The following is a 10,171-nucleotide window of genomic DNA, read 5'->3' as shown; positions in this document are numbered from 1 at the left end:
GATCCCATTTTATATGCATGCAATTTGTTTAGTAACAAGGTAACAAGAAGTAGGCTAAATCCACAAAAAGGGGACAAGATTTATTGATTAGGTGGCAGCAAGGTTTGTGACTATTTGATCTGTCAATTCACTCTATCTTTTTAACATCCTTGATCTTGATTTGTTTCCAGGAGCAGAGATAGAATGAAATAAGTAATCAAGTCCATCTGGATTTTGATCAAGAAAGCCCTATACTTGACCTACTTCCATCTTAAAGCATTGAAAGAAAGGCAATATTAGATCAAAAGGTTTTTTCTTGACCTAGCTACTAAGAGAATGTGCTTACCTTTTTCATGACTTATTTAGTTTCATTTAACATTTAAGAGCTTAGTTAGGGTTCTCTTTTTTATTAGAATTAGAGCATTAATCTTATAATTTTGGAGATGAGCAAGACTCAAAACTAATTCTAGATGTTTAGTAAGAAGAGGAATACGTTTTAGACTTTGCCCAAATAGGATGCTAGTAATATAATTCAATCCTCACCCTCCTTATCTGATAAGGCCTAAGAAAGCAACTTTAATAAGGAAGGAAATATCATCAGTAACTAGAATTGCTTATGTGAATTGGAACAGAAGACATGTAACGAAAGAAATAATGAATTGCGATAGCTGCTCTGTGACCAAAGAAGCTTTAGGCATGAAGTTCTCACCCCTATAAATGAGGTTTGGAGAATAAGTATAGAAGAATGAGGATACAAAGTATTTTAAAGGCTCTTAACGATCACCCGTAAGGGATGGAATTTCTTTCCTTAGGTTAGCAAGGGGAAAGCAACCTATCTTATAGCATTCGTGACCAATACCTATTAGGGCCGGGCGGAGTTATGGTGCTCTTTATACTTGGTTATCTATGACTCAAGAAGAAGTTTAATGAGTTCATCTCGATAATTTTGATTCAGAATGTACACATGGCTAGGGGGTCGAGGAAGTATCATAATTGATCAGGAGAACATCATCTATCTAATTAGGAGTAAAAATATCAAAGGCATGGCTCTAAAGCCTGTACGCCATCTTAAAATGGAGTATTGCTATATTGGTTGTCTAGGTCTGGGGTGCTCTAACTATATTCACTTAGGGACTTTTAGAGCACTAAGTAGGTGAGGAAAGGCATGCAGAAATTTGGATAATTGTTACACTAACAGTGCCAACTTTCAATGTAGTCTGGATTGTTGTAATGCAAGCATTTTGGTACTTGATAAATCTTGAATCTAGAAGACTGATTTAAGAAGTAACTAGCAGTCCTTTCCTACCATGGAAGGTAAGATAAAATCTATTATATTTTTTTTATTATAGTTAAATATATATTGAAAATCATAAAAAAATTATTTTCAAGGCAATAACACTAGAAGAAAAGCACCTATACCTAAGAAGTGTTTTTTTAAGGACTAAAACTCTTACAAGAAAATAAGAGTGAAGGCACAAAGAGTTTTTAATAATTTATTTATTTAATGCCAAATAGTAAGGAAGCCATTAACATCATTTGATAAAAGCTGACCTGCCATTTCTAGTCATTTACAATGCTAGTGATAAAATAATAAGGAATCCAACTCATCTTTGATTCTAATGTGCCAATTCCTCTCTTCAATGAAAGATTGATCTGTCACTTCCCAAAGAAAAGGACTCCTAAAGTATGAACCCAGGATCTGAGATGTAGAAACATTTTCCAAATCTAAATATGCCAAAGCCTATATATATATAATTTAAATTTAATATTCTTTCTCCATCCGAAATGAATTTCCCACTTACCTTAGGATAAGTGATTGCTGGAAGCTTGAGACTTGAATGGTAATGACCTAAACACCTGATTCTGGTATTAATATAACTTAATAAGTTCATTCCGTGAGGTAATCTATACCCATGCTATAAGGAATATAAGAACGAACTTGTATTTATCTTTTATAGGATATTGGAAACGAGACTACAGTAAGAGTTCGGGTGTAAGCTCAAGTAGTGGTAGCTCTATGAATAACTAACTCGATCTTTCATTCCTACCAACTAAGTAAAGGAGTCCAATCTGGGTAGCTGGATCATCAAAAGACTTCCATTAGTGAATCGTTAGAGCATTTCGTATCGATAGCGCTTCTTTTTGAGGAGATTTCATCTTTGATCCATGCTTGCGATCTCGGTTGTGAAATTTTCATTTTTTGGTAATGGTTTTCTTTTTCTTTAGGGAATGAATGTTCCTTTGTTTCATTGCATAGAAGTTTAGTTTTGCTTAAGTCGGAAGATAGAGATAGATATGAATCATTCGTTGTGGAAGGAGATACGATACTTGCCATTTCATCCCTAGCCTTCATCTCATATAGGACATTAGTTTAGGTCAGCCCCTTAGTATGCTAAGATCAGTATCACGCGTAGGTGAATCATTAAATGAAGAATTTACTGATTTTGATTTTAGTTATCGAGTGTAAATCAATGTTATGCCTTTTTTAGTGTTAGAAATATGATTGAAACCTTCACTTTCGAACCTTGTGAGGAGTCAGCTTCCAATTGAGTCAATGTGTTAAGTATAGACTTTCCAAATACATAAATAGGAAAAACATTTGACGTTTTATCTCTTTTTTCACAATGCTACCATAAATATAAGAAATAAATAGAAAAAAGTGGCAAATCCCCTGTTGATAAAGCAAAACTAAAATGCGGGTAGCTCAATCACTTTGATTGGTTTCAGTCTAATCAATGAATGTATAGGGGTCCACCTAATCTTTCCATAGGTATGATCTAGACGACTACATTCCTATTTGCCCAATTGGGCTAATCAACTAATGGCTTCACCCGTTCCAGTCCTGTTATAGAAGGGGATCCTAAACTGGATATTTAGAGCCTATAAATCCCACATCAGATTGATCTGACTCCATGGCCACCCCCACGAAATCTTTTTCTTTGTTTCTTATATGGATGAATTCTTCTTCTATGCCAAAATTCCAAGTTTATTTCTTTCTCCAAGTCTTTTACTTTTCCTTTTTCCTAGGTTTGCTTCTTGAACTTGAACGACCGATTGTTGAGTGTTATTCCCCTATATGATCTAAGAAAGCCTCTTCTTCAACAATGAGAAAAAGCCAAGAGGGGAGAGCACTTAGACAATTCACTTTGAGTATAGGGAAGTCTGCTAGTAGGAATTATTCAAGGCGTATTACGGTTTGTCACCGAGGGGGTGGATTGAAGCGATTACATCAAAGAATTGATCTGAAATGAAACACTTCATCTATGGGCATTGTAGAAAGGATAGAGTATGACCCCATCACTATCAGCTTATTTTTTTATTCTAATGCTGATTTTAAATTAATATAACTAAACATATTTTCATTTTTTTAAAAAAAACAATTCTAAAATTGTATTCCGAAACAATTTTTTTAAACAAAAAATGGGAACATAAACCCAACAAGCCCTTAATTTGTAACTCCCATTAATTATTTTGACTTGTTTTAGTGTTAGAAATTTATTAATTTGGTCAACGTTATTATTTATTCAAGGAGAAAGAGCAACATTAGTATTGGATTTTTCATTTTCTTGTGTGGGTAGAATTGGAATTTCCCTTTCTATCCCATTATGAAAGGAAAGCCTCTACCTATCTTGTGCATGGTAACTTGATTCTGCAAGGAGCTAGGTTGCTGTAAACCAAGGATAAACTTTTAGATCACTTTTTTTTTTTAGACATAAAAGTTTACGTAAGTTGAGTTTTTCTTGATCACTAAGGTTAATTCTGGATTCAAAGAGTGCTTATAGAAAAATGTATGAGTTCATTGATAAGATTTTCACATTAGCAATAAGTTTTGAACACATTAATATTTGGTGGAGTACATACATAACAAATCTTTATCTATTTGATCAACATTTGTTAGCTTTCTTAGGTTACATTAAGGTAATAAGAAAGATGATGAGAATTCAAGGAAAATTATTCTTCTATGAAATTTTGCATATTTGGTGCGAATGAATAGAAATATTTGTAAGGAAATTGAAAAAAAATATATATGAATGACATGAATTTTCCTTTAAAAAATAATAGAGAGAGAAAATTAGCCTTAAACTACAGAATAGGGTTATCTCTGTATTCTCACTCTATGGATTCCAATGGATATGGTATTTTCTTAGTCATGTTGATGGACGCTGATTCCCATATTTGATGAAAATGCTCTTATTCATTAGAGTGCTATATGGCATGTGAAACATACTAGGATGGATTTTCTCCCTTTTCTCCTTTAGGGTGTGTTTGTATTTTAATTAACAAAAATTGATTATAAGAAAATTGATTAACAAAATGTGATGATGTTTGGATAGTATTTTCTGAAATTAATTTTGATAATTGAATATGTTTAGATAATTTTTCAGAATCAATTATAAAAATGGGGGAAATGGAAAAATGCTCAAATGGAAATAATTGATTCTCAAATGGAGGGGGAAAATAGCTTTTATCAAATGAAATTTCAGAAGGCAAACAGAGTTTGAGAAAATTAAGGATGTCTAAATAAGATTTTCCAAAATCATGATTTTAAATGACATCTAAAATTGATCTACTTGTGTATCCAAATAGACCCTTAAAAGTTAAAACTCACCGGCCGGATACAAAATTGGGACAAAACAACGTAAAAACGATGACAACTACGTAGCCTACACATCCAATCCCTTTAACAAAAAAGGAACAAAATATACAAGACGTAGAAGTTTTTTGGAAAATGACATTTCATGGATGCTTCTAAAATAATTATTATATATAGGCCGGCAGCTTAATTATTCCTTTATTAAAATTCAATATTTTTGTTAATTGAGGGATTAAATACTAACTTGATTAAATTAGGTTATTAATTAGAAAATACGTTTGAATTTAAAAATATCATATACATACATACATACATATATATATTGTGCATTTTCACAGGGTGTGTTTGGTTGGAGGTTTTGCAAACTTCCCTCCCCTCATTTAGTTATTAGAGGGAAGCGGAGGCAAAATAACCCCTTCCCCCCACCCCTCATGTTGCTCCCCTCTAAATTAGAGTTTTTTGAAGGAAAGCTAATTTTTTTAACTATTTTGCCCTTATCTATTTTTTAATATTCTAAATATACCCATAACAAAAAAAAAAACTCTCTTTCATATCAGATTGTGCTTCACTTCCAGATCTCAACTGACCTCATTGGATTTTTTTTAAAAAATTACAGTTCATCATATTTTATTATATATTTAAAGGAGTTATTAATGTTAAATAAAAAATTGTTATTATTATAATTATTGGTTTATTTTTTTATTCACATATTAACAGTATGATAGGATGAGAGTAAATTTTTTTAAAAAAACATGCAATTTAAATTCAGGTGCAAAATTATTTTCTACAATGAACGATAAAAATTTTTTTAAACTAATGTTTAATAATATAATAGTAAATTAATTATTACCTCCCCTCCAATAAAACTAAATAATGTAATATTAAAACTGTCTCCTTCCCTCCATCTTCTCCCCTCCCCTCTCCTCAAAATAAACACGCCTTTAATAATATTAACACTCAAACTTGAATTTCATACTTACGCAGCCATAGCCCTAGCCAATGCCTGATGGTATCAACTAGTTTTGAAAATTTATATTAAACCATATATGCCATATAAGGTCAGACTACATGAGTGCAAAGTTCACTTTCAACAACAATTTTTTTATTGGTAAGATTTGAATTCAAACCTTACTCAAAACAAACATTATTAAGTTAATTCTTTCGTATTTACATTAATGGTTAAAAAATTGTAACCTTGTTTTTTGTGTTTCATATAACTCCTTTTGATATTAAATGTAAAAAATAGAAAAATTGAGAGGTTTGCTTTGGTTCTGGATATAAGACCTCAATTCACTTTGTCTCCTAAATTTATAATTTTTCCCCCTAAAACTATCCCTATTAATTGAACATATTAAAGGAATCATTACTACAAAAATGATAATATATAATGGTATTTATTCAATGGTTATAATTAAAAATGTTTTATATGTAAAAGTGAAAAATTAAAAAAAAAACATATTAAATGGTTATTAAATAAACCGTTTAATATTGTAGAACAATACTCAACAATTTCTTAATATAACTGTAGGATATATGAATAAATTAATTTTTTTCCTTTGTATAAACTTACTGAACGGTTAAAACTAAGAAACCGTTGAATATTTTATTTAAATACTCAATGATTATTTATTTTCAACTGTTGAATATATAAATTATTTAAATAATTTATTTTTTATTTTTAAAAAAACATACCCAATGATTAAAACTAAAAAATTGTTTAGTATTTTATGTAAATATTCAATGGTTACTATGAAATAACTGTTGAATATAATCTTTTACACTGACACAACACGAGTGAGAGGGTGAAGAGAGATAGAGTCACCACCCATTTCCCTCTGAAGGCCTTTGTGCCAATGACCATCCATCTAGATCCTGTTGCCATTGTTGGGCATCCACTTAGATCTCTTGCCTAAATCACATTGTGTGTCTCATTCGCTTTTGTGTCCCTTTACTGTAGATGTCTATGCGTCCATGTTTGTCGACCGTCAATGTCCGTCAGCCATCATTCATGGTCTTGCCACTTCAACTTCCATTGATTCCTCAGCATCACCACCTATCACCATCGACCTTGACATTCTTGACCATCGCTCAGCTTCTGCTTCATTTTTCTCCTTGGGTTATTGAGTTTGAACCCCAGATCTAGTATGTTTATATAAACACAAAGTATAGATTGTCAAGAGGGATTGCCATTTTAGCTTAGTGATCCTAGATCATTAATGAATTTTTAGTCCATTTATGTTTTGGGTCCAGATCTATGATAGTGAGTTGTTTTCTCCCTGTGTGATTTATTTGTTTTTTCTTTCCAACTTTTTGGAAACTTAATTCCATAGCCAAATTGCCTCCATGAAGGTTGGGTTCTTGATATTCCTAGTTTCAACAATCTTACTTGTGTTCCCTCACTCCATTCTTTTCTTCTCAATATGCGCTTCAATGTTTTAAGACCCCAATCACTGTTGCTTCAGTGATGTATTCATTCTCTTCTTCGATTATTTTTTGTCATTTTTCTTTTCTTCATGTGTTTCTTGATATAAAAAATAGTCTTTCAATGTTCAATTGAAAATTAGTATGCACTTCTTGTTCGCAGGTTCAAACAAATTAATCAAAAAGGGATGGATTTTGCAGGCAACAACTATAAGTTCTTGCATAACTAAATTTCTTTTCCTAAAAATTCTGACCAGATGGTGGCTTTGACAGCTACCATTACTATTGTAGTCTCATAGATTTATCTATTCAATACATCGAGTGACTTTGCTTGCATTCATCATTATTATCTTCACTAACAATTCGTAAGCCATGAGAATAGAAGATATTTTACTCCCTTTTTTACAAAGAAAAACTATAAAAGGTCTAATTTTTTTTTTTTTGAGTAGTTATAAATTTTTCATTGTAGATCTAGTGTTTTCAAATAAACTAAAAGGCAGGCCATTAGATGGACTGAGTATAACTGTGAGTATTGCGTCTATTTCTTTCTTCCTTTCTTTCGGGTAGATCTTGAAATTCTTGTACATGTATAACTAATAAGGGACTTAAAAAATGCCAATATCTTGGGGCTGTTCCTGGTCTAATTTGGTTAAAGTTAAATAGTTCATATGGGATTGAGCTTGGTTGATTATTCTAGCTCATATATCTTGCAACACCTTGAAAATCTGAATTATGAATCACTTTCTCTACACATGAATAACTCATTGGGAGAAAAAAGAATACAATGAAAATTTTCCTATACCATGAGCTGAAACCCACAATCACTTGCACTTTTGAATGAGCACTGGAACTTTTGGCTTCTTTACAAGAGTTTCTTGTTTTAATCTGTAAATTTCTGCTTCAATAATATATATATATATATATATATATTAAGAGAGGAATACTTAGAATTTCCTTGTAGATGATTAAATAACTCACATGGCATCAGAAGTGATGGGATTGATTATTACCTTAAAGTTGTATCATGTCGCATAGTGTAATTATATTAAAATGATGTATATTAGATTCTTTACCACCATCCATAGCACACCACATATTTAAAGTTGAAATCATATGTGTACATGGGCACACACACTTTTATTTACTCATGCTTGTGTATGATTTGCTTACTAGTATGCGATTTAAAAAAAGTTGGATATAGTAACTAGGAAAATTACAAGAAATATGTTATGAAGTACTGGCATTATTTTCTTTGTTATTGATCAACTTTTCCACTATTTGTGTCCGATGTTTTTTATCTTTAGGTTCTTCGGGCATTAAAGTGAAGGATGAGCAGACTGGCACAATTTACTTAGTAAGTTCCCACTATATTTCTTCTTCAACTTGCACTTTATATATTCATCGAGTGATGATCCTTTTGATCCTAATCACCCTGGTCAATTCATTGAAATGCAATAGCTAATGAACATGTTAGTCAAAATTATAGTATAAAGAATTGAAAATTAGGATGAGAGTCTTAAAATTATTGGAGAAACTTTCATGATTTGTAAATGTTATAATTTAAAGGGAAAATGCAAAACACTACCTTACCAGAGCATAAAATTGTGGGCAAAAATTTTGCTTTGTCTCTAAGATCCTAGTATTCTGCCAATTCTTCAGTTCATTTATATGCTTTACTTCTAAAGCTTAATGTTAGTTAATGTCTCTTATCTAGATATTTGATGTTTGTTATCTTGCATGAGGTTAGTCCATGGAAAATTGTGATGTTCATGTTGTCGAAAAAGTTCATGTCTAGTCATATCTTCATTTTAGAATTGGAGTGATTCATTTTTCTAAATCTATTCATTATTATGATATTTTATGATTTAATTAGATTATTTTTCTTTTATTTTTGCAGGCATAAAAGTTATACTTCTCAAGTCTTAATGTTGCCTTTGCTCAAATTTATCTATCCAATAATACAAATAGCTTTACTATTTGTTTTCATAGATACACTACTACAGAAAGATGTATAATTGACGCCCTATAATTGACGTTTATTTAAAAAAATGACAAATAAAAAAGGCGGAGAATACTTGACGGTTTCTACGAAACAAGCGTCAAATATTTAAGTAAATACTTGACGGTTATTTAAAGATAACCGTCAAGTATATATATTTGACGTTTTTTATAAATAACCGTCATATAAAGCAAAAATTTACACGTCGGTCTTCAATAAACAAACGTCAAATTAATAGTAGAAAAAAAATTAAATTTTTTCACATACTTGACGCTTGTTTTGAAATAACCGTCAAGTTTGTCTGCCATATACTTGACGGTTGTTTTAAAACAAGCGTCAAATATGTAATACTTGACGGTTATTATGAAATAACCGTCAAGTATTGTCATTTAAATTCCCTCCAGATTTCTTTTTCGCTCTCCATTTCTGCAAATCCTTCGTCTTCAGAAACAAACCCAGAGCCACCGAAACCCATTTTTCGTCACTCTAACTGCCAAAAAACACGTTTTCGGTCTCGATTCTTGAGGGGTTTTTGATTCTCGGCCTCCATAAGTCTCGTGGGCACTCGTTCGTTGGGATTCTCGGTCTCTATCACTCTGCATCAGACTCTCGTCTCTGTTTTTCTGCACAGTCGGTGTTCCCTCTTCTTGTTGAGGTAGGTTCTTGCTTTCCCAATCATTAATCTTCATTTTGAATGTATGGGTTGTTGATTTTGATTTTCATACGTAATAAATAATTTTTGTGTTATTTATTTTGATCTGCATTGTTGTTCTTCTCAGTGAGTGTTTGAAGTTTTGAGTTTTTGGGTACTTAATTATTGAATTAAGGGATCATCCAATTTTTTTGTTGATATGAGGAGATTCATTAAGGATATGAAAATAGTATACCACCTAATTACCTTGTTTTTAATATTTTTGATATTTTAAATTGATATTTATATAGTGTTTGATGTGGTTTAATATGATTTTAATTAAAATTGAGTTTCTTATTAATGTTGTTATTATTGTTGTTGGATCATATATAGTCTCATTATGGATAACTTGATTTTTTTAAAGGTAAAGACCTGGTAATACTCATTTTAAGCCGTTATATATACTATCAATTTTTTTAAATTATTCTTGAATATAACTTTATGTGTTTGTTGTTGTGGATGTTGTTGTTGTTGTTGTCATTTAGAT

This window comes from Prosopis cineraria, unplaced genomic scaffold, assembly GCF_029017545.1.
Source record: "Prosopis cineraria cultivar Desert tree isolate PC_DT_omini unplaced genomic scaffold, ASM2901754v1 PC4, whole genome shotgun sequence".
Lineage (NCBI taxonomy): Eukaryota > Viridiplantae > Streptophyta > Magnoliopsida > Fabales > Fabaceae > Prosopis > Prosopis cineraria.
Note: the sequence above shows the minus strand (reverse complement) of the source record.